The following is a 26,501-nucleotide window of genomic DNA, read 5'->3' as shown; positions in this document are numbered from 1 at the left end:
AGAACGATGTAGAACAAAATTCTAACTCATAAAAAAAAGACCAGATTTACTGGCCTAAAGGAGACTGGGGAAACCCCGAGAGTATAGCCCCCAGACACCCTTTTAGCTCAGTGGTTAAGTCATTTCCGAGGTTCACCGTTCAGCCGGGAAGTGGACAGCCCCATAAAACCAAATGGGACTAATGAGGCACAGCAGTCCAGGGACAAGGTCCAGAAGGCAGAATGGAACAGGAAAGCTGGTGATAGGGAACCCAAGGTTGAGTAAGGATAGTGTTGATGTGTTGTGAGGTTGTTAACCATCGTCACAGGGCAACATGTATACCAACTGTTAAATGAGAAACTATTTTGTTCTGTAAGCCTTCATCTAAAGTGAGAATAGCAGCACAACTGGAAGAGCGTAGTCGATGTCACTGAACTGCATGTGTAGGAATTTTTGAAATGGTGTATCTTTGGCTATGTATATTTTCACCAAAGGAAAAAAAAAAGGTTGAGAAGGGAGAGGGTTGACGTTGTCGGATTGTTAACCAGTGTCATAAAACAATACGTGTACTACTGTTTCATGAGAAACTATTTGTTCTGTAAGCCTTCACCTGAAGTATAATTTAAAAAAAAGAGAGGAAAAAAAAAAAAGAATAGGGAAGGACTGGGAGACTGAAGGTCACTCTGAGGTTAAAGAGTAGGTCTGGTGGAGTGGGAAAGGAGGGATGACAGAAGGTGCCGCTGAGTTGCTTCCAACTCATAGCAAGCAACCCTATGTACAACAGAACGAAACACTGCTCGGTCCTGCACCATCCTCATTTCTGGCAGTTCCCTGCTGATATGCTGCTGCAACTACTTTTGAATGATTTTCAGTAAAATTTTACTTACCTTTGATATTAATGATACTGTTCAATAATTTCTACATTCTGTTGGATCACCTCTCTTTGGAATGGGCACAAACGTGGATCTCTTCCAGTCAGCTGGCCAGGTAGCTGTCTGCCTAATTTCCTGGCATAGACAAGTGAGCAATTCTAGTATTGTATCCATTTGTTGAAACATCTCAACTGGTATTCCATAAATTCTTGTAGCCTTGTTCTACACCAATGACTTCAGTGCAGCCCGGACTTCTCCCTTCAGTACCATCGGCTCTTGATCACATGCTACCTCCTGAAATGGTTGAATGCTGACCAATTATTTTTGCTACAGTGACTCTATGTATTCCTTCCATCTTCTTTTGATGTTTCCTGTGTCATTCAATATTTTGCCCACAGAATCCTTTGAAATTGCAACTTGAGGCTTGGATTTTTTCTTCAGCTCTTTCAGCTTGAGAAATGCCAAGAATGTTCTTCCCTCTTGGTTTTCTAACTCCAGGTCTTTGCACATTTCATTACAATATTTTACTTTGTCTTCTCAAGCTGCCCTTTGAAATCTTCTGTTCAGCTCTTTTACTTCATCATTTCTTCCATTTGCTTTAGCTAGTCTATGTTCAAGAGCAAGTTTCAGAGTCTCTTCTGACATCCATTGTGGTCTCTTCTTTCTTTCCTGTCTTCTAATGACCTTTTGCTTTCTTCATGTATGATTCCTTGATATCATTCCACAACTTGTCTGGTCTTCAGTCATTAGTGTTCAATGCGCCAAATCTATTCTTGAGATGGTCTCCAAATTCAGTGGGATACACTCAAGGTTGTATTTTGGTTCTTGTGGACTTGTTTTAATTTTTTTCAGCTTCAACTTAAACTTGCATGTGATCAATTGATGGTCTGTTCCGCAGTTGGCCCCTGGCCTTGTTCTGACTAAGGACATTGAGCTTTTCCACCTTCTGTTTCCACAGATGTAGTCAATTTGATTCCTGTGTATTCCACCTGGTGAGATCCACATATATACTCACCGTTTATGCTGCCGAAAAATGGTATTTGCAATCAAGAAGTCGTTGGTCCTGCAAAATTCTATCATGCCATCTTCGGCATAATTTCTATCACCAAAACTATATTTTCCAACTACCAATCCTTCTTCTTTGTTTCCAACTTTAGCATTCCAAACACCAGTAATTATCAATGCATCTTGATTACATGTTTGATCAATTTCAGACTGCAGATGTTGGTAAAAATCTTCAATTTCCTCATCTTTGGCATTAGTGGTTGCTGCATAAATTTGAATAGTAGTAGTATTAACTTGTCTTCCTTGTAGGCATATGGATATTATCCTATTACGGACAGCATTATACTTCAGGATAGATCTTGAAATGTTCTTTTTGACGATAAACGTGATGCCATTCCTCTTCAATTTGTCATACCCGGCATAGTAGACCGTAAGATTGCCCAATTCAAAATGGTCAATACCAGTCCATTTCAGCTCACTAATGCCTAGGATACTGATCTTTATGCATTCCATTTCATTTTTTGACGACTTCCAATTTTCCTAGATTCATGCTTCGCAATTCCACGTTCTGATTACTAACGGATGTTTGCAGTTGTTTCTTCTCATTTTGAGTGGTGCCACATTAGCAAATGAAGGTCCCAAAAGCTTGACTCCATCCACGTCATTAAGGTAGACTCTACTTTGAGGAGGCAGATCTTCCCCAGTCATATTTTCAGTGCCTTCCAACCTGAGTGGCTCATCTTCTGGCACTATATCAGACATTGTTCTGCTGCTATTCATAAGGTTTCCCTGGCCATTTTTTTTTTTTTTTTCCCAGAAATAGACCACAGGTACTTCTTCCTAGTCTTAGTCTAGAAGCTCTGCTAAAACCCGTCCACTATGGGTGACCCTGCTGGTATTTGAAATACCAGTGGCATAGCTTCCAGCATCACAGCAACATGCAAATGACCATAGTACGATAAACTGACAGACGCATGCTGGAGAGGAAATCTAGGTTTACATTACGTAAAGCTGGAAGCAATGTTCTACGAAAGGATGCTACTTGATGATGTCATCCTTAAAATACTATGAGCATCCTTGGAATTCTGGCTCTAGTAAAGATGAAGTATTCCATGTGCCCTGGATTCATACAGCTTCAAGCCTATAGTCACAGTGGTTTGTCCACCTGGAATAACTCCTTCTCCTCACTTTCATTTCACCTTATCTAAATTCTCTCCACCTTTCTCAATGAGCCATTTTTCAATGAGCCTGTTTTAATTTCCCTTAGTCCACATATACTTGCAGCAAGTCATCTCTCCCTTTACTTTAAATTCCCATAGCATCTTACCTATATTCCTCTTGCATCATTGATCTCTTTTTGCCTCATATTTAAAAAATATTTATATGCATTTATTTCCCTGACAGAACTAAGCTCCTTGAGACAAGGTATATATCTGCCTGACTTTTGTGTTCTTTTCAGCTCCTAGAACAGTATTTTGCACTCTAAAAATCTTTGATGAATGAAGAATTAATGATTACATGCCTTTCACTGTATCATTTGAAGATTTCCAATGTCTGTGAGAAAAAGGATTGCCAGATGGCCAGCCCATCTGTTTGAGGCTCATTCTAACCAAAATGGTAAACCTCTAAAAGTGTTTATAATTCTGGGCCCCAGACTACTTATATTGTGGGCTTTGCACTAAAGTATAAGGTTGGGAATATATCTTTTATATCTTTATATACTCCATAATATCTATTATAGTACATATACAAAGAATGCTTATTGACCTGTCTAAGCCCAGGTGTTATCTGGCACATATGGATGGGCCTGAACTTGGTCTCACTAAGGATGTCTACCTATTAGATTTTTGTATGAAGTATGTGGGCAGATGAAGTGCAATAAAAGACATTAGATCAGATTTACTCTGGAAAAGCTATGGTTTAAGAAAGCAGACTATATTCATGTGTTTGTTTCCCCTCCCTCTTAAGAAGAGATAAAGAGAATGAGAGGAATAAAAAACGGTATATAATTCTGCAAAAGTGATGACAACTAGAGAGGAATCATCAATGAAAGGGAGATCTCCACAGATTATTAGAAGACAGAGGTACATGGGATAGAGGAGCCAGAACAGAAGAGGGCGCCAACTGGCCAAGCACCAGCCTTGAGAGATCCAGACTCAGAGACAGCAAGAGTGAGAAATGGAGCTACAAACAGGAGAATTCATTGAAGATCTCTGTATAAACCCTCCTACTTACAGAGTGACAAAACCGCCAGGCAACCAGAAGCTGCAGTGTTTTCTCCATAAAAATTCAGCAAACTATCTCTGGGGCACTAGAGCTGCTAGTGTGGATGTTGCTGTCCTAAGCTGAGTTCTCTGCTTTTTGGCATACTGGGAGAGGGGAGTATCCCTCAGCAACCTAGCCATGAGGATTATCACTCAACCAGATCCAATCATGGACATACAGCTTCCCATTAGTCTTTCTACTTCTGGATTCTTACGTATGAACTAGCCCCCAAGATTCATCAAGCATTTAAAAAAAGCCTGAAGCACAACATAGAAAGCACAAGATAAACAAATAGAAAAATTGACCCTGGAGGATACGGAGATAATTCTGATAACAGAAGAGAACTTACAACCAAAATAAAACAAGACAGAAAAAAAACTCTGGCTAGTATCCTTGATGAGGTTTGGAAAAAATATCGCACCCATAAAAAAAGGACAGGATCCAATGGAAGAGAACAAAGGATAAGAAAGCCTCTAGGGAATTAAAATACCCACACCTAGATATCTGGACATTTCAGAATGGCAGCAATAAAGCAAAGATCCTAAAAGCTTCCAGGCTGATGAACAAACAAAAGGGCAATAACAAGATAAATAAAACAAGTCACAAACAAAGGAGTAAGAATCAGACTAGCATCAGACTTCTCATCAACAACACTGGGTAGTATTAGACATTAAAGCAAGTTCTGAAGGAAAATAATTTGCAATTTAGAATTCTATACTTAGTCAAACTACCAATCAAGCATGAGGGAATAAAGCATTTTCATACATGTGAGTACTTACAAGGCATACCACTCATGACCTCCTTTTTAAAAAAAAAGTTGAGGATACAGTCCAGCAAAATGAAGACTAAAAAAAAAAAAAAAATGAGAAAAAGGAAGACATGAGATCAGAAAAACAGTATAAAGACTCAGGACAGCAATGAATAGAAATGCCAGGATGACAAGAAGTGTAATAAGCCCAGGAAAAAACCAAAACACACAAAAAAACAACAGTTCAGATTGGAGCAGAAGAGGTCTAGAAGGGGACTCCCCTGGAAAACAAATAAACCAACAAGTAAAAAAAAGAAACAACAAACAAACCAAAATATAAATAAATATTCTCAGATTATCTGATAAATTTTCCCACATGGAAATCAGAATTGCAAGGCATTTTATAAAGATGCTGATGCATTTGGAAAAAATTGCCCATAAACGCATTAAAAACCAAACAAAAGAAGCAAGGGAATTATCTACACCTAGAAAATCAAAACATTAACAGGACAGAAAATGTAATAGCAGCACATAACTTAATACTAGTAAACAGTATTTACAGAGTCATAATCCCACTCAGATTAGAAGAAATCTGAAGATTCTAGGATCTAGGTCCCCAAAAGAAAAAGGGATTCAGTTCAGAAAAACCTCAGTATATAATAAAAGCAAAGAATGCAAGAAAAAAAGAAAGGCAATTCAAAACTCCAGGAAATATAAAAGGCAGTATTAAAAATTTTTTACTATAGACAAGAAGCCCTTAGAACAAGTAAATTAGAACAAGAAGTCAGTGGGATTCTAGAAGAATGGAATGGCTTCTGAGTAATGGAATGAGTTCAAAGGTGGAAGATATCAGGGGTATGGTAAAGAAGCCACACGTTTCTTCCCCCAAAAGAAAAAGAAAAACAATCAGAAGAATTAAAAAAACATCAAATCTGAAAAAAAAAATTTAGCAAAATAAAATGTAACATGGTTGTAAGCCAGTGATGGAATGTATCTATGTCCTTTGATTAACATAGGGATTGTGACTTTGGAATTATAGAGAAGGAAATGTGATCAACATGTCTTTTTAACTTCTGGAATCAAATAATAGACTCCAACCACCAAGGATCATGAAGATGACACAGGACCAGGCAATGTTTCATCGTGTTAAACATAAGGCCACCTCGACAGAAAACTGGCGACCACGTCAACAAAGTTGAGAAATCAAAAAATAGTGATGATAAATACATAATTTAGTAAAAAAAAAGAAGTAATCACCAGAAGAAGCAAAACCAAAAATGGTTCAAAGTGACTGACAACAGAGGTCTGGTTGATTTTGTTTAAAACCATGTGCATGTATTATTTGATTATGTTAAAAGATTAAAAAATAAATATTTACTCTCGAACCGGAATTTCTCGGCTCATGACTTCCAAGAAATTAGCCTTTAACATGTACTACTAGATATGCTGATTTCTACTGGTCTTATTTTCCTGTCCTTGGGTTAACCAGACATGAGGTGGCAGTACACAAGTCCTGGGGGACCAGTACCCGGCGGGTGTCCCACAGGGCATGATGGAAAGGACATAGGAAGTTTAAACTGTGGATTAGCGGTCATCTCGAGGAATTTCTACTACAAATCATCACAAAGAGGAAGATCTCCCCCAGGCTTGCTGCCAGAATAACCCTGGGTCTTACCAGACGTCCATGCTCCTGCTGGACAGAATAAGTGAAATGTCTTATATTTTTCCTTTTGAAAGCGCTAGGAACAGCCCAAGGATTTGCACAGCAGAATGAAAGAGGAGCTGTCACTGAGTTCCTTACTACTCACAGCTTGAAAGGAAAGAGGAGGCCCACAGGGGGCCTGTGGACCAGGCCCAGCAGGGGAGACCGAGCACTTCCCCAGCCCAGGGGGTGGGACCACAGCTCTTAAAGCCACAGATCTCCTCTGTAAGCACAGAGACCCTCACAGCAGGAATCCATTCACACCAGTCACCCTTGGAGACTGCTATTTATGCTAAAGAAATTTATCCCACTCCATTGTATATTTCTTGTCCAGAGTTCTCTTGGATCCCTTGTTTGGGGCCTTAGTCCTATATTGTGAGGAATGGAAGGGAGAGGCCATTTAAGAGGGCAGGGATGGCTCATGATGGGTCTGTTAGTTTTGCAGTCATTCTTTCCTTTGGGAACCAAACCCAATTTGGGTGCATTTGCTTAAAAAAACAAAAAACAAAAAAACTCATTTGAGGTTGAAGAAATGTTAGTTGTGTTCCATTCTTTTTGAGAGAAAAATAACAGTAGAAGAAACCAAAAGCTTTCAAATATTTATAATCCATTCTTGTGGGGGAAATGCATTTCCCATTATTTCAGGCATAGGTGCAAATACTGCCTCTGTAGCTCCTGAAGATTGAGAGGACCTTAAAAAATAGGGGGCCCTTCCTCACTAGAGAGATGCTAATTTTTATCTCACAACAAGTTAAGGGGAAGCCCTTTCTGAAACATTTTTCTTTTGAGACAGGACATAAACGTATGCTACTGCTTTGAGGAATTCTGTAAGCCAAATCCTTATAAATCCTTTGACTTGACAGATCAATTATTTCTTCTAACAGCTAATGAACTAATAACCCTTGGAAATTTCTCCTTCCCTGGCTTTGAGAGAGAGAACTTGAGGGGGAAAAATCAATTAAGGGCCACATAGCAATAAAAAACAATTAAATTCCTTATAGTTTTTTTTTTAAAGAGAGCTATATTTTGTTGAAGAGCTATGTTCTGGAGTCGCTGCCCAGAGAATCCCACAGCTGTTAGCAAATGGGTCCTGTGTCCTGAAGCCAAATGTGCTGGGCTCCGTGCCGCCTGTACCGGGACACAAGTGTTTGTGCAACCCCACGTGCAGGGGACCACGAAGGTCATCTGAACCACACTCCTCCTGAAAGCAGGAATCCTTCACATATAATTCAGGATCTGGACAATAGTCAAAAAAAAAAAAAAAAGACTTTTCTGATAAGCAGAGGGCATGCTAAACAGAAAGCCTTTATCACAGGTGACAAATCTTAAGGCTGGGCAGTTCCCAGTCATACCTTTCCGGGTCAGTGGACATCTTGGGGCCTGTGAGGATATCCCCAGCTGTCATTAAATTGTCAAGGATGAAGTTCAGGGAAATTCCACATCACTCATGGCCAGAATATGAAATGTCAGGTATGTAATTAAGATGGTGACGGAGCTCAAGATGGACTTCCAGAGCATGATGGGTGAAGGGGGAAAAAAAAAAAAAAACAGGGACCACCTTGGAGAGATCACACACAAACAGTAGGACCACAGGAAAATAACAGACGGGCCGAACATGGTGATGCTGCCTCTGGCTTCTGGGTCAAAGATGCTCCAGGAAATTATTTTCTTTACCTTTCACAGGCATGTTCTATCAGTAGGTAATATGTTAAAAAAGAGATGACAACAATATTCTAAATTTTGCCAGGGGCTGGGGGAGGTGGGGGACAGAAAGTTGAGACAAGCTCCTTTCCCAACACTTGAACTGAACTCTTGGCTGAAATGAAATCACTTGATCTTTGGCATTACTGCTCTATTTCTATACTGCCACTCAGCTGACTGGGTGAACTCCCAGTCACTGTGTGAGTGACGCTGTTCCAGGGCAGGGTCATTATCCTATGAACGCAGAAGGACCATTATGAGGAACCCACACCACCTGGTCTAACAGCAGGCATGCGAGGAGGGGCAGAGGAGACACAGAGCCACTTTGAGTCCTATCACACCACATAAAACAAAAAACCAGTTGCATCGAGTAGATTCCAACTCAAGGTGACCTTATGTGTTTCAGAGTATGCTCCATAAGGTTTTCAATGGCTGTGAACTTTCATAAGTAGATCGCCAAGCCTTCTTTCAGAGAAGCCTCTGGGTGGATTCGAACTACCAACTTTTCAGTTAGTAGCTGAGTACTTACCCATCTGCTCCACCCAGGGACTCACAGACCACTTAGGCAATCACAAAGCCAGGACAGCATATCTGGGAGGCAGGGCTTTGGGGCAGCTATAACCCACAGGGTAGAGCACTTAGTGCTGAAGAAACAAAGTCACAACCAAATAAAAGGCAAGTGGATGGGTACCACAGATCAGAAGAAGAGGCAGAGATGAAAGAATGAGAGTTTGGGTCCCAGCAAGCTGGAAGGGAGCAAGAGGGTCCTGGTCAACAAGGGCCAGGGTCTGGGAAGTCTGAGAAAGCCAGTCAGGGTGGTTGCTAAACCAAAAAAACCATTGCCATCCAGTCGTTTCCAATTCCTAGCGACCATACGGGACAGAGGAGAACTGCCTCATAGGGTTTCCAAGGGGTGACTGGTGGATTCCAACTGCCGACTTTTTGGTCAGCAGCTGTAGCTCTTAACTAGTGTGCCACCAGGGTTGCTAGGAGCAGCAAACCCCAAAGGGTGCCTGCTCCCAGGGCAGAGGGTGCTACTGACGACAGCCAGAAGGAAGGTGAACCTATGGCGTCAGCCTGCAGGACCCTGCTCTGAGTGAGGTGAGGGTGCAGATCCCCTGGCAGGTCCTGGCAGATTCAGAGGCTAAAGGAGAGATGGGCAGGAAAGAGAAACAGGAGTGGCTCAATGGACTTTCTAGTACTCATACCCAGGGCTTTATCTGAATTTATCACCTCTTATTAGTGGCTTTTGAAATGCGAATTAGCTGATTAACCACCACTCACAGCCTTCCAACTGTTCTTTATTCTCCAGCATTCACTGACTTTGTTCTAAATAGGGTAGGCCACAGTAGCCCACCAGGGGGAAATTATTCTCAAGGTTACAAGAACAGTGACCACAGCAAAATTACTCCCCGCACTGGATGGAATCAAGTTGGGGGCGAGACAGTCCCTGGAGCCGGGCTCCAGCCACCCCTGGTTTACACACAAAGCCCTCGAGGACACTGTTTACCTCTTGTGTCAGCCCTCCAACCCACCGTTAGGATTTATGAACAGGGCTCTGGAAACAAGACTCACTCTCTTCCATCCCCTACCACTTTTTTGTTTACTATATCCATTTTATACAAGGTTCATTAGTTCTAGGTCCCTGAGAACCGGCCGTCCACTTGCTGTAGCTTTCTGTCTGGGACGTGAGTTCACGTCCATGAACAGCACGGATGACCTCTGGCGCAGCCGCCTTCGCACTTGCTCCTGCCCACAGTTTGGAAACACCACACAAAGGCAGCATGGCTTGTACACACTTCCCGGGCGGGGCCCTATTCACAGGGGGCTGCAGCCCGCACAGAATGGGCCCCCTACAGACAAAGCCAGCAAGTTTCTTAATTAAGTCTAAGTGAAAGACGGATCCCGCTTACATCTTCAGAGAACCTTCCTTCGGGACTTCAAAAACACCCTCCACTGCCTATCAAATCCAGGCACGAAGAACGAGCTCACCATTTTCCTCTTTTTAAATATAGAAAGCCAAGCCTCCGGCGCCAACTCTTCAGCCTCTTCTCGCTTTCCCTGCAATTTTAGACATGCCTCTGGTTTATAAAACAGGAAACAAAGGGACTTGTGTGTCAGCGAAGCCCTGGGACGATCTGCATTTCATTCCGGCCTTCCCCAGAGCACAGCACTGTCTAAAGAGCTCTTTAACTGGTGTAGTCTCATTACCATTTCCATGAGGTATCAACGACTACGCTAAAAAACCAGCATATGTATGTGTATCACTTAAACACAAGTCCTAGGGTGGGACGATATTAAAAAAATAATTATTAGCTAATTGCCTTTTCAAATATGTGATTTTTCACCTCCCCTTTGACCTGCCCCCCTCCATCCTAGCCCCAGTAACCCTCTCCCTCTCAGACAGGCCTTTCTGTTCTCTGGGCTTTGCTGTGATAAGGTTCTCCGCAAACAGAAACCAATTATTCTGCAGCAGTAAGTCACCAGGAGTATGAATTGCTTTAATTTTTCCCCCTTTTAGCAGCTGCCCGGGGTGGGTTGTGAGGTGGATGCAATAATGAAGCTGGAATGAATACTAAAACCACACTGAGGCCGGGTGTCCCGCAGGGAAAATGATGCTCAAAAATCAGGGCCCGTTTTTGTTGCAAGAAGCTAATCAATGAGTTAGGCATCGCTATAAATGAGCTTTCTGCTCTGAATTTGCATCGCCAATTCTCAGCTCTCCCCAATGGGTCCTGTGCACCTGACTAGCTTGTAAAAATGTCACCTTACTGTTAAAGTGCTAAACACGCCCTGTTTTTCCTGGCCTGTCCTCTCCCTCCCCCACCCCTTGCCTTTTCCTCCTGCAATTCTTTGCTTTCTCATTAGAAATGCCCAGCAACGTCTGGGCAGACAAAGACACTGCAAACAAAGTGTATGGAAAGGGGGAAAAAAAAAATTAAAAAGGAAAAAAGTGCAGAGGAATTCTTCATTCACTGATCTCTAGAATACATTAATATCTGAAACTGTTGGCACAGCCGAAAATACTTGGCAGCGAACAATGCGAGCAATGATTCGAAGTCTGGGATCTTCAAATAAACGCCCCGGCTGTCATGGCCACCAGGAAGGAGAAGAATGGCGATATTAGCTGACCTTCATTCTGTTGTTTCTTCAGACCTGACTGCTGGACCTCTGTTTGCTTGTTACTAGGATTTCTTGGCTAAAAAATTTTAGCATTTCCCAGGCAATTGAAGAGCCAGTTTATTAGGTAAATAAACCAGGCCTTTAGCAGTCTTTTCTGCTTCATGATGGGAACACAGGCGAACAGGAATGAGGGTTGAGTTGGAGTCAGGGAGAATGACTAAGAAGCAAATATATCATCATTTTTCCTTCATCCCAAGCATCCATGAACAATGAGGATAGAGTTTACAAATCATGAAGGCAATGGTTAACTTAACCAGCACCACCCACCAAGTAAGGAAGATCAGACTCACCAAACTCAGCAACAAAAATAGCAGCTTTCTTCCTCTAGAGATCTAGATCTTCAATGACATTTCACTTATCCCATGTTTACGAGTAACTGGGGACTTTTATAACACTTAAAAATGGAGTTACTAGTGGTGTATTTCATTCATCTGCCGTAATTACTTAAACGCTCTTATGTTATCCAAACTGCTCTCTAGTGACAATCTTAATGATGTTAATAAATAAGTAATGCAGAACTGGATCATTTTTCAGAGTCTCTAGATCCAGAGGGCCTGTGGCTATCTAGGCTGTATCACGTACTGTATTTATGTGTCTGTTTACTGTTGATTGTCTCTCCTCCCTCACCACAGTGATGTAAGCTCCATGAGGACAGGGATCACTGCTGAACCCTTCCTCTCCTGCACAGCTCCCAGCAGAAGCCAAAACCATTTGTCAAACGAGGTAATGTTATTTTTTGCCTACCTTTATGAAAATGCATCATGTCTTTGAAAGCTTCCAGCTGCCACACCTAAAGGGCTACAAGATGAGAACAAGACGCAATTCTTCCTATATAGGGGTGTTTCTCCGCTGAAAATGAACACAAGAGTCCAAGTTTCCTGTGGTTCCCAACTTTCCAATGAAAATATATCTTATAATAAATGCTAGAAATGTTTACTCTTGCTTAAAGCTGGAGGTCATGTAAGTATATATAATACACATTCTCTTATATAGTCATTTAGAGACACTGTTGGAAAATATGTAGACACAGAAATTTTTCAGACTTCAGGAAGTGAGGAAAAGCAAATTACTTGGTGTGTAAGATATGATCCTACAATGGTTTTAAAAAAGGACAACACACATCGATATACGTACACATAGAAAAAAGATTTTAAAAATATACCCAAACTGTTAATAGTGATCATTTGTTAAGTGGTAGGTTTTTATTTTTATTTTGTTTACTGTTCTCTACTTACCCACTTTTCTACAGTAAATCTACTATTTTTATAATTAGAGAAAATCTTCAATAAACCTTCTATAAAAAAATATTAGTAAACGAGGTAGGTCTCTGCCTCAAGAGCTTTGAAAAATAAATTAGTTACATTAATACGGCAATAAGCACCCAAGGTGGTGTTTACACACACACACACACACACACACACACACACACACACACACACACACACACACACACACACACACACACACACGCTCCCTGGGTATACATGTCTAAGGCTGTACAGCAACATTTTAGGGGATCCTGTAGGTATGCGCGTATTTTTTCGTTTACTGAGGAGACTGCTATAGCAGTCTTGAGGAAGTCTCTCACTCTTAGCTTGAAGCAACATGGTTTCACATTTCTGTGTTTTAAGAGAGATTATACTCTAGGATGCTCAATTACTTTGAATAGGTGTGACATTCCAGGCTGATGGGTATTCATACCTGTCAACAGCTGTAAATTAGCATTTCAAAACCCTTCTAAAGTGCTTTATGAACTTTTTCCATATGAGGATTCAGTGCCTTGCAGAAAAGCAAACGCTGAGTGCAAACTAGGGTGAAAATGCTTTCCAACTGGGAGTAGCAGTCAAAAGGAATGCTGGAGATCCAAACCCATTGTCATCAAGTCAATTCTCAATCATAGTGACCCTGTAGGACAGGGTAGAACTACCCCACGGGGTTCCCAAGGCTGTAATCTTTACGGGAGCAGACTGCCACATCTTTCTCAGGTGAGGGGGGTGGGTGGGGACTGGTGGGTTCAAACCACTGACCTTTCGGTTAGCAGTTGAGCACTTAACCACTGCACCATCCAGGCTTCTTCATTAGAGATCTAGTGGCCAACTTCAGAGCCCTATAGGTCCAATATTACCATGCCAGGAATTAGGAATATAAACCTTTACTTTAAATTTTTAATTGGATACTTAGAGGGGTAGTAAATAAACTTGCAAGGAAAAACTTTAGGGTGAAATGGGGTAACTGGTAATATTTGTCATCAAGGTTTCTCCCCTTTAGCATCCCTTTTTGTTTGTTCCTTTCTTCTCTTACTTGGCTACAGCTAAAACTGGGTAGAGGAACTGAGGTTCAGAACAATTAAAGAAATGCTTATTTCAACTGAAAACATTCCCTTGAAAATGTAACTTTCATGTAAAATGGAATCCAGTAGTTCTAACTGCTCAGGAAACAATGAAAGGGAACGGAGAGCTTCACATATCAAAAAGACTCTTAGACAATGCCTCCGAGGATTGGAAAGAAATTTCTAAAACATGTCATCCCCTCAAACACATGTGAAAAAATATCTTGAGAATTCCATGGGAAAATACGCACTCGTTTTTAAAATAAACTTTGAAGTACAAAAATTAAAGAGAAAAAGCTGCTTCCCTGAGTACAAGACACTGTTTAAGTTGTGGAAGAAAGAGAGCTCATCAGTATTTCAAAGGAGGGTGATGATTTATTCTAATTTCTACAGCCGCTGGAAGAGCAGGACAAAATCCTAGGGCCCACTCTCTCTCCCTGTCCCCCTAGTCTCCCTTTCTTTTTCTTTGTGGCTGCCTCGACTTTCTGCTGGATCACTCACTTCTTTTCCATGCTTCTCTCTCTTTTTATTATTTGTTTTATTTATTTATAAGTCTTTCAAGCCTCTTACTCTTAATTTTTCAAGTACAGCATAATAATTTAAGTATAGTAACGTCACCCTGAATATGAGAGTTGTTGTGATCGTTAAGGAGCCCTGGTGCCGCAGCGGTTAAAGCACTTGGCTGCTGACCCAAAGATTGTAGTTCAAACCAGCTCCACTGTGGGAGAAAGATGTGGCAGTCTGCTTCCGTAAAGATTACAGCCTTGGAAACCTTATGGGGCAGTCTACCCTGTCCTATAGGGTTGCTGTAAGTCAGAATCAACCCAGAGGCAATGGGTTTGTAGTGATGGTTAGTTGCCCTTGAGTGATTCCGACTCATATGGAGAACTGCCCTATAGGGTTTCCTAGGCTGAAATCTTTATTGTCTCTGCTGATGGGTAGCTAAGAGTCCAGTGAAGGACACAGGTAAACAGGCAACCGTAAGTCAGTACGTGAATATTGCCGATACAGTGCTGGAAGGTGAGCCCCTAGGTTGGAAGGTACCACATAATTGGCTCAACAGTGAACTCAAACGTACCAGCGATCAGGAGGATGATCATGACGATGGCACAGGATGGGGTAAAGTTTCCTTCTGTTATAAACAAGGTCGGCATGAGTCAGAGCTGACTCGACGGTGACTAACAACAAGGTCAGTACCCGACTGGGGAGGGGCAGCCTGTGCCACGAAAACGCACAGGGACGTGCCCACCGTCACCCAGATCTGGGGAGGAGGGTGTCAGGAAGATTTTCTACCACAGTGGTTCTCAGCTTGGCTGAACATCAGAATCACCTGGGAAACGTTTACAATCCTGATTTACTACACCATAGACCAATTAAATCAGAATTTACAGGAAGGGGACTCCAGGCACTGTTAGTTTTTAAAGCTCTCCAGGTGATTCTGATGGGTAGCCAGAGCAGAGAACTGCTGTTCTAGAGCCTTTCCATTCAGTGTGCACCAGCGTGTGGGCCTTGAGCCAGCAGCATCCGCTCCTCGTCATCTGGGAGATGCTCAGACTTGCAGAATCTCAGTTCCCCTACTCCAGATACACGGAGGCAGAAACTGTATTTTAACAAGAGCCCCAAGGGCTCTGAATGAGCGGCTCTAGAGGACACGCCATCTAAGATGAATGCTGAAGCACTGAGAAGCGAGCAAAGGGAAGTAAGAAATAGAAAAAAGCAGGTATTCTGGATAGAGGTAGCTACCCGTGCAAAGCTACCAAGATCAAAGGCGACCTGAGGGGGGATGGCAACTAGTTCAGGATGGCCAGACTGTAGTCCATGGGAGAGAAGAGGAGGAGAATGTGTGTGTGTATGTGTGGGGCGGTGGGGGGGATACAGTATGGCAGAAGGAGAGGGAATTGAAGGGAGGGACCTGGGACTAGATTTTGCTAAACTATGTAAACCATGCTGAGAGGTTTGGACTTTATCCTAAGGGCCCTGGGGTGCCCTGAAGGGTTTTTCAGCTGGGGATGACTCAGACTTCCTGAACCCTCTGGGGACATCCCCTGAAGACACACTGCTCTCCCAGCCTCATTCCATTCCATTAGCCCAGGGGTGGATTATCCAATAAGCAAGGTAAGCACAGGCTTACTTGCGCTTATTTACTAATGTGCAGTGAACAGTTTCACATGGGCTTCACTTTGATGTGGCCCTGGTGAAATCCATGTGAAACTGTTCTCTACAGATTAGTAAGTAAGCACAAGTAAGCCTGTGCTTACCTTGCTTATTGGATAATCCACCCCTGCCTTAGCCTGAAGTTCCTTACTCATTTCAAACTATCAAAATACCACTCATCTTTTCTGCTAACTGGAATGCCCCCTCAGTCATTCAAAATGCCTTCCAGTCACTGTGGCTGGAAATGACCCCTCTCTGGACCCTGAACTGGGCCCTGAACTAAACAGTGCTTTGGATGGAACACTCACAGGGCCCTTATCACCAGGGTGCTTTATTTCTGAAGTTAGGTTAAGAGCTGAACTGCTAACCAAAAGGTCAGCAGTTCGAATCTACCAGCTGCTCCTTGGAAATGCTTATGGGGCAGTTCTATTCCATCCTACCGGGTCGCTATGAGTTATAGTCGACTAAATGACAGTGGGTTTGATTTGGTTTGGTTTCTCTCTCCTACTCCCAGACCAAAGCTCATCAAAGAGTAGTTCAAGGATCACCTAGGGGGGAGGGTGTGCTTGCTAAAATGCAGACTCCCAGGCTCAAGACCCATGGAATCAGTTTATCTGTGTGTGGCAGATGTTTGCGTCTTCCAAAGCATTCCAGGTAGAGAATCACTGCACAAGATGACAGTCTCCTGTAGATCGGGGGCCATCTTAGAAATCCTAGAATCTGACACTGCACCTCAGCACCCATCCTTGGCACACTATTACTTAGGAACTGAGTAAGTGAAATGTCTTGAATTTCTCTCTCTAGTTATCCATGATTAACTAAATCAAGGTGCTTCTAAAAACAGCAACGAAACCTAAATAGGCCCTTCATTAAATACAGTCGGAAAGCACTCCCTCCTTCCTGATTTGTACCCAGTCCATGCTCGGAAAGGGCTATTTCTGCAAGAGCTGGGGATTTGCCTGGTTTCCCTCATCACGGGGTAAGACAGACAAGGCTGGAACCTAACTTTCCTTTGGAGACGGGGTAAGGACCAAAAGAAAGAGATACTATGTATATTTGCAAGCATGCTGTAAACTGTAAACTGCTTACTCCTACTAGTAATTTTTTTAAATTGTCCTTTAAAAAAACCAGTTGCTGTTGAGTTGACTCAGACTCACCGCGACCCCACACGTGTCAGAGTAGAGCTGTGCTCCGTAACGTTTTCAGTGGCTGGCTTTTCAGGAGAGCACCAGGCCTTTCTTCCAAGGTGTCTCTAGGTGGCCTCAAACCTCCAAGCTTTCTGTCACCAGCGGAGCACATTGAGTGCCTTAACCGTTGGCACCTCCCGGGGAAAAGACTAACCACGCATCACGGCTGCAGCGGTTCTATGTAGTCTTACGGTGGTTGTGATGGTTCTTGGTATCTCCCGCTAGACTTGAAGCAACCTGGAGGCAGGGTTACAGCCTCTGCACCTCAGGATGCTCCCCAGAGCACAGCACTGTGGAAGGTACTCAATAAAAATGCGATGAGTGGGTAAAAGACCAGTCTGTCATAGGAGCCTAAATGTAATAAATACTAGTTGGCTTGGGATCTGCACCTGTGTAGGAATTCTCTGAACACTTGCTGAGGCCAGCGACTTCTGTTTTCTCAGTCTATCAAAGAGGGAGCTGCTTCATTCCCTCCTGTGACCTTCTCTGTTTCATCGAACCAGGAAAGGGCTGTGATTCCACTCCCCACGGCCTCCCAACACACAGACTCTCTCAGCATTTAATAGCCCCGCTAAACTCTTGGATATCAATCTGGTGAAATTCCATTTAAAAATTCATTACACTGAATTTTTGTAAAATGAAAATAACAAAAAGATATTAAAGGCATCTGGTTATATGAATTAATGGAGATGTTCTATTACTAAATTCATCTGTAAAAATGTAAAAGTGATAAAGCACTGGCATGTTTTTCTCCTATCATTCAAATCCCAAATCCATAGTATGAACATTCAATTCCTGATTTTCCAGAAAATCTACTTTTACAGATCCCAAACCCATTCCAAAAAGTAGAATGGTTATTCTTTTTATTTTGATTTGTACATTGAGTGTATTAATATTTAATATCCATGTTGCACATGGAATTCTCTCTAAATTGTAAAAGACCATGTTCCTCTGGTTGGTACTACCTTAAAGAGTATGATGCCAAAAATTTAAAATTAAGCAATTTCACATGGAAATTCAGATTTCTGGATTTCCTTGAAAAATCAGAAGAGACAGCACTATTGGGCCCACACTGCTACCTGGCGACAATCACCTGTGGCTGACCCCTTGTGAGAGGGCACGGGATCTTCAGTTCAACACCTCTCTGACGTGTCACTTTTTATGCACCTGTCCAACTTCTGCAGGCATCTGATGCCCAAAGAAATTTATATCCAAGTATTTGTAATAAACCGAAGACTAAAAATATATCATTGTCACAGAGAGAAAATAGAGTATGAGCGACAAGACACAACTCTTCAGTGGCGCTGAAGGAAGATTTGAAGCAGTAAGGACACCAGTGTGGGCAAACGCTGATAAGCAGAAAAGCACAGTCTATGTATGCCAAGGCGGGGAGAGATTGGTGGTTCAGTGGTAGAATTCTTGCCTTCCATGCAGGAGACCTGGGTTCAATTCCCAGCCAATGCACCTCATACACAGCCACCATCCATCTGTCAGTGGAAGCTTATGTGTTGCTTTGATGCTGAATAGGTTTCAGCAGAGCTTCCAGACTAAGGTGGACAAGGAAGAAAGGCCTGTTGATCTATTTACAAAAACCAGCAAATGAAAATTCTATGGATCACAACTGTATGATCCGCCACCGATCACAGGAATGGACCAGGCAGCATTTTGTTATGCTGTGCGTGAGGTCGCCATGAACTGAGGGCTGACGCAATGGCTGCTAACAACATGTTTGGAAGAGTGGAAACGAACTGGTCTGGCTGAAATGAAAAGTTTCCACAGGGCAGAGGAACAAGTGGAAGGTTTCCATACGGGCATAGGAACAAGGTGGCAGATGAGAGCATGGTAGAGAGACTGCGAGGGCCTCAGATCCAGAGCAGAAGAGTGTGAAGTGTGAGCTGTGTTCTAGGGGCAGGCAGGAGCTCCGGAAGGGTTCCTGCGATGGGCCTGGCAGAAGGAGAGCCGTGTTTCAGGATGGTCAAGGTGACAGCCATGTCTAAGACGTGCAGGAGAGAAGTGAGAGGGCAGATGGGGAGACGGAAGAGCCCACGCAGGAAGCTACCAGCTGCAGCCATCACGGCTGGGTGTGGTGACACTGAGGATGCAGAAGGGAGAGCCCGGAGCGTGGGAGAACCACTACACCTGACGAGAAGTAACGAAGGAAGAGGCAGAGGAATGAATCCAATGGGAAAGAAACTGTCTGGGCTTGAATCACTGGAAGAATGTTGGCGTCAAACACAAATAATGGAGCTAGACTGACTTTGTTTTGGCTTCACGTTTGTACGGGTATGTGCATATGCACAAGTGTTCATGGTCGTGGGGGAAGGGTTAGAGGATGAACTTGGTTTTAGGCATGTCGAGGGCCAGGAAATGACAGGAGGATCAAGAGGAGGGTGTGTGGGCCCAGAGCACACTTGGATGAGAGGTGTGAGCGCGGGTGTGCACTAAGCTGCGGGGACAGCTGGAGCCAAGGGATGAAGAAGATCCCTGAAAAAGAGTGGACGCTGAAGACAATAAGCACCACAAAACCCAGAAACCTTTCCCTACCATCTCAAGAAACAGCAGAGATTTAATTCTTCAATATGTAGCCGTAGAAACGAAACCAAACTGTTGCCCTGGAAACTCCCAACAACTCCAAGTTTTTCCTTAGTCTTTGGATTGATGGATGGGGCTCAGTTTACCCAGCGACAGTGAAAGCTGATGAAAGGGGGTCACTGCCGCTGTTGTCTCTACAATGAAGCCATGACGAAGCTACGTCTATTTAAATAGCCAAACTGATCACTGTAACCAAGTAGTTTTCTCTCTTAAAACACAACATACTTTTAGCCATATTCCTGCTTCTCAAAGCCTCTCATACAAAGAACCCAAAAGCAGACGATGCCAAAATAATCCTTAGACCCTAAAGAGGCCTTGATTTATCAATTCTCCACTGGTTCCCATGCACCTCACTTGCCATGCCCTTTCCACTTTTTCATAACCGAGCCATAAATTCTGCCATCGGATCAGGGGCAGCAGCAACGGTGGAGACGGATGTCAGACCACGGGTGGGGAGGTGGAGTGGAGTTCCTAACGGGGAACAGATAAGCATGCTCACTGGCAACGGCTGCTCCCAGATTTCTCACAGGCTGCTCCTGTTCAGACTCCACCAGCCACCCTCGCTCCCTCCTCACGCTCGCCGGCCTCCCCATCTGCCATATGAGGCCGCCCTGCTGCTGCTGCCTCCTCCTGGCTGTGCTCACCCCTGCACTGGGGACATGGTGATTCCACGCCTTCCATCATCTTGGTTTGCATTCTTTTTAAACAACAAATCAGGCTAATCAATGGTACATAATTAAAAAATAAAGTTAATTTTCACCCAGGTTTCTTTAACTTTAAAAAAATTTTTTTTTTCTTTAAAAGGAGATAAACATGTTGTATGAACAACAAACAATGAGTACATATGAATGGATTCATGACACAGCAAGGTAAGTTACATAACATAAAGATGACCACTTAAAGCAAAGTTCATCCACCTTGCTCGTGTCCCAGGGTTTGTGCTGCATAGGTATAGGACCCTTCCCTGCACTTCCTTGTTGTTGTTGTTAGGTGTTGTCAAGTCAGTTCTGACTCACAGTGGCCCTGTGTACACAGAGCGAAACGCTGCCTGGTCCTGCGCCATCCTCACAATCATTGTTATGCTTGAGCCCACTGTTGCAGCCACTGTGTCAGTCCATCTCATAGAGGGTCTTCCTCTTTTTCACTGACCCTCTACTTTACCAAGCATGATGTCCTTCTCTAGGGACAGGTCCCTTCTGATAACATGTCCAAAGTATGTGAGACATAGTCTCGCCATCCTTGCTTCTAAGGAGCATTCTGGCTGTATTTCTTCCGAGACAAGTTTGGTCGTTCTTTCGGCAGCCCATGGCATACTCCTTGTAGGTGTCACCTTTTAAGGAAAGGCGACACTTCCCATTTGGCTTGGGCATGGAGGGGTGAAGAGAGTGAGAGCTCTGGAAGGTTTACTGCCAAGACTCCTTTCCGAGACCATGGAAGCTCCAGGTACAATGCTGAGGCCGGGGCAGCCTGTCTTTGATACTCAACTTCTTTCTGTACTCTCTTCCCAACCCCTAGTGCTACTCTGTCCAGCTCCCAGGTACCTTGCTATCCCAGCTGTCCCCAGCCTGCAAGATTCACAGTGCCACCTCATCTAGGCTATCTCCCCTAACCCCCTCAAAGCTATGAAATCATTTTTCCATTAACATACCAACTCCCTAATATGGATGATTTCCTGGCAATTAAAAAAAAAAAAAAAGTTACTCTAAAATGAATAACAAGCTCTATGACCTCCCCCTACCCAATGCCAAACTCAACCTTTTCACCTGTATTAGTAATTTGTTGACTCACATCATGGATCATAACTTGGCAGCCAAGGAGCCAAGTCTGGCTTGCAGGTATGTTTTGACCTGAGTGGTGTTGTAAAAATTGGCAAATTTCACATAAAACCAGGTTTCTCTAAGAGGCAGCAGCAGCAGATCTGACAGCTCTGGGCCCCCAGTTCCATGTGGCAACAATCAATGGGGGTGGACAGCAAGCCCTCATCTCTAGAAGGGTGGGAGATCTCCAGCTCAAAGGGCACCCACCACTCCTGACTGCATTATACCTGGTATCTTAGCTATCTGCTGCTGCTGTAACAGAAATACCACAAGTGGATGGCTTTAACTAACAGAAATCTATTCTCTCACAGTTTAGGAGGCTAGAAGTCTGAATTCAGGGCATCAGCTCTTGGGGAAGGCTTTCTCTCTCGGTCGGCCCTCAGGGAAGGTCCTTGTCATCAATCTTCTGCTGGTCTAGAAGCTTCTCAGCACAAGGTTCCCAGGTCCAAAGGACACACACTGCTCTTCTTGCTTGGTGGTAATGAGGTCCCCCTCCTCTCTTCTAGTGTCTCTCTTTTATATTTCAAAAGAGATTGACTCAAAATACAACCTAATCCTGTAGATTATGTCCTGCCTTATTAACATAACTGCCTCTAATCCTGCCTCATTTACATCACAGAGGTTAGGATTTATAACACATAGGATAATTACATCAGGATCACAAAATGCAGGACGACCACACAATACTGGGAATCATGGCCTAGCCAAGTTAACACACATTTTTTGGGAACACAGTTCAGTCCATAACACCTGGTATGACGGTTAAGGTTGTGTGTCAACTAGGCTGGGCCATGATTCTCAATGGTTGGGCAGTTGTTTAATGATGTAATTTGGCAGTTATGTAATGATGTACTCATCCTCCATGATGTAATCTGATGTGATCAGCCAATCAGTGGCAAGAGAAGTTTCCTTGGGGGTGTGGCCTACATTTAATATAGATATGGACATTCTGGCAAATCTCGCTTGCTTGGTCTGGTTCCTGTATCTGGCTTGTCATCATTTGACCTCTGGTTTTTGGGACTTGAGCCAGCAGCCTGCTGTGTTGCCTGCTGGCCTTGGATTTCCCTTTGCAGTCTGTGAGACAGCAGCCTGCTGTCTTACCTGTCTATCTTGGACTCATCAGCTTCTGCAGCCTGTGAGCTTACGGCTTGCTGTCTGACCTGCTGATCTTGGGTTCATGAGCCGTTGCAGCTACGTGAGTCAGGAGAAGCCTCCAGCCTGACACCTGACTCATGGACTTGGGACTTGCCAGCCTCTATAACTGTGTGAACTGTTTCTTTCAGATAAACCTCTCTCTTTTATATAGATATATACATGGATACCCGGTGGCACAGTGGTTAAGAACTTGGCTGCTAACCAAAAGGTCAGTAGTTCGAATCCACCAGCTGCTCCCTGGAAACCCCACGGGGCAGTATTACTTTGTCCTATACAGTCGTTGTGAGTTGGAATTGACTCGATGGCAACAAATTTGATTTTCTGGATATAAATATATATACACGTCACTGGTTTTGCTTCTCTAGAGAACCCTGCCTAAGACACCTGGTCAGCTTACAGGGCACCCACCACTCCCGAGTGTCATATACCTGGTCAGTTCACAAGGCACCCACTCCCGACGGTCATATACCCACCAGCCGCTATGTGGGAGAAAGACGCAGCACCAGGGTTCCTCCGCTAAATGACAGAACAGTTAAATAAAGAATTTCACTGAGTGGGGAGAAGAAACAGTTTGAGGTACGGGTCTTCTCTAGTTTTCTGTTACATATCTGGACATCTGCAATGCCTAATCCAAATACATATGTATTCTTCACGGTTATAATTGATTCAGGAAACCTTCTAAAAATAAGTCACTGTTGGTCCCTTCACTATTAAGACAAAGAAAAGTAATCATGGTATACAAAGAAGATTCCTCACAGGAACCCAAGGGCATTCCTGACAAGCACCTCTCTGCCTCTCAGTCCCACTCCTCTCTACTCTTCTTCCTCTCTTGTCTTTTAAACTTCCTTTCTCTCACCTCTCCTTTTCTCCTTCCCATCTCTCTCTCCTTGACCCAACCATTTATTACCCCAGGAGCACATATCTTTCAGAAGTCTGCTGTCCATCCCACTTAACCTCAATGCACAACAGTCGGCCTTCCTGGTGTGTCATGAAAATTAAGAACTTTTGAGAGGTTCCATGGAAAGAACTTGTTTAGCAAGCAAGGACCACAAACCACTAACACTGGTCACATCTGGTCGCTGTTTGTCACAAAACTCAAAAACTTTATCAGACACTCATTCGGGGGCCTTCCGGACTATGCAGGTCTACGGGTTGATTTCACATGCATCCAAATAAAGTATTTTGGGAAAAAGAAAATAAACTCAGAACCGAGGAGGCCAGGAAGTGAACAGATTCCCTAGCGCCCCTAACTTGCTGACTGGCGATAGTAACACCACAGGAGCGGCCACACTGAGTCAGACGTGATGTTCCTCCCTTACCAGTTTTATGACGGTAACACAGTGGGACACCCTGCAAAAAAGAAACGCCTCTCCCTGTCAGCAGCTTCAACAGCTAGATGTGCCCCCAACTTACCCTAGTTCACTTTAATAACCTATTATCATTCTATATAAAGTGGTTCTTAATCTTTTAAACTAGGAAACCCCCAACTTTCCTAAACTGCCTGTGCTGCCTTGAACCAAAGGATCCTGGAAAAATTATTCTTTATGAAAATTAGCGCTTGTTTTTAACAGAGCAATGCTGGCTGGGGAAGTCTTTTCTCCATTTTTAAAATATTGTGCTAAAAATACACATAACAAAATGTATCATTTTAACCATTTTAAAGTGTACAATTTAATGGCGATTAAGTAAATTGGCAATGTTGTACAACCATCACCACTGTCTTGTTCCAGAACTTTTTCATCACTCCAAATGGAAACTCCAGCCTCCCACCCCCGGCAACCACTCATCTGCTTTCTGTCCATATGGATCTGCCCGTTTTGAACTTTTCATGTAAACGGAATCAGACAATATGTGTCCTTTTGTGTCTGGCTTCTTTCCCTCAGCAGGTTTTCAAGGTTTATCCATGTTGTAGCGTGCATCAGTACTTCACCCCTTTTTATGGCTGAATAATATGCCATTGGATGGTGCATGCAGAAGCTTTTGAAAAACAAATAATGGTGTCTGGGACTCGACGGCAACGGGTTTGGTTTGGTTTTGGGTAGTATGTGGCTTAAAAGCTACAAAACGTAAGGATTTTTCCGATGAGACAGGTGGTACTTGTTTTTATTTGTCCTAAACACCTGAGCACTGTAAAGTATGGGGGACAAATCCAAGTATACCCTTGGATTTAGTACAGACCATTCACAATCTGATAAAATTTCCACCCCTGTTCAAATTTCATCTTTCCAGACTGACAAGTCCTCAGAAGTAAAAAGTGTGACGACTCAGAAAATCTCCATCCACATTATCTCAGTTGCCTTTTGCAGAAATTCAATTCAAAGCCAATCATTTTGCTGGTTGCTGGGAATCAGAGTTGAAAGATGCTGTTACTGCTCTCAAGAAGCTCAAGGCCTAGTGAGAGGTTAAACAATTTCACCACAGTGTGACAGCTTTCAGGATGGAAATCTAAATTGTAAGCACTCAAATTCACCAAGTATTCCAGCTGAGGGAGCACATTAGCTTAATACAAAGACTGAAATGCCTTGGTTTCTTACTTCTTGATGGCCAAGGTCTTCTGGGAAAAGCCTATAATGGGACCAGTGTTGCTTTCTTGAGTGGCTGGGGCCTTATGATCCTATATGTGCAGCATCTGTTATGTTTGCTACGGCAACATCTCACTCACATTAAAACGCATCTGTCCTTAAAGATCTTCCTGAGATTTAAGACTACATCTGAGAGAGCTTACTAGTGGCACATCTAGAAATCTCCCTAGGTATTCATTTGTTGTACTATGGTGGCTCGTGTGTTGCTATGATGCTGGAAGCTATGCCACTGGCATTTCAAATACCAGCAGAGTCACCCACGGCGGGCAGGTTTCACCAGAGCTTCCAGACTAAGACAAACTAGGAAGAAAGGCCTGGGGTTCTATTTCTGAAAATTAGCGAATGAGAACCCTATGGATCACAACAGAATATTGTCTGATACAGTTCTGGAAGATGAGCCCCTTAGGCTGGAAGGCACTCAAAATACAGAGTGGCTGCAACAATGGACTCAAGCATAACAATGATTGTGAAGATGGTGTAGGACTGGACAGCTTTTTTTTTGTTGTACATGGATTTTTCATGAGTTGGAGCTGACTCAATAGCAGCTAACAAGAACATTCATTTCCTCCTTAGACCACATGTTAAAATGTGAACAAAGGCATTAATCCATGAAACTTCACTGTCTATATTTCCCTTTTATTCCCACCTTTTATTTTGAAAAATTTCAAACCTATGTAGAAAAAGTAGTACAATGAGCACTTATATCCCCTTCATTGAGATTCGCCAATTAACATTTTGCTATATTTGTTTTTTTATATGTGTATGTGTGTGTGTGTTGCTAAAACTTTTTAAAGTAAGCTGCGAGCAAACACCATGACACTTCATTCCTAAAAACTTCAGCATTCATCTCGTAACAAGGACACTCTCCAACAAAATCACAATATCATTGTTATGTCCAAGAATTTTAACATTCATACAGTAATATTATCTAACACAGCCCATAATCAAATTTCCTCATTATCCCACTTTTAACTGCATTTTTTTAAAATCTAGAATCCAATTAAAATCACAAATTGCATTTAGTTGTCACGTCTCTTTAGTTTCCTTTAATCTAGAACAGTCCTTCCATTTTTTTCTTTTTTTCATGACACTTACATGTCATGTCATGGGCCCAGGATGTTGTCTTACAGACTGCCCCTCAATCTGAATTACTCTTACTGTTTGTCTTCATTAGATTCAAACTCTTTGGGTGATACAAACGGTTAACGCACTCGATGGCTAACAGAAAGG

General features: G+C 43.0%; 1 protein-coding gene and 1 non-coding gene across 2 annotated transcripts in view; one reads left to right on the top strand and one right to left on the bottom strand.

Annotated features, from left to right (window-relative positions):
• Positions 1-26,501, bottom strand: part of STX8 (syntaxin 8) — a 339,017-nt gene that overhangs the window by 76,693 nt on the left and 235,823 nt on the right. The window lies entirely within an intron of this gene.
• TRNAG-UCC (transfer RNA glycine (anticodon UCC)) lies at positions 18,520-18,589 on the top strand. Its single transcript has one exon. It is a non-coding gene; the product is annotated as a tRNA-Gly (tRNA).

This window comes from Trichechus manatus, unplaced genomic scaffold, assembly GCF_000243295.1.
Source record: "Trichechus manatus latirostris isolate Lorelei unplaced genomic scaffold, TriManLat1.0 scaffold00040, whole genome shotgun sequence".
Classification (NCBI taxonomy): Eukaryota; Metazoa; Chordata; class Mammalia; order Sirenia; family Trichechidae; genus Trichechus; species Trichechus manatus.
This window is presented reverse-complemented; position numbering and strand designations above follow the sequence as displayed.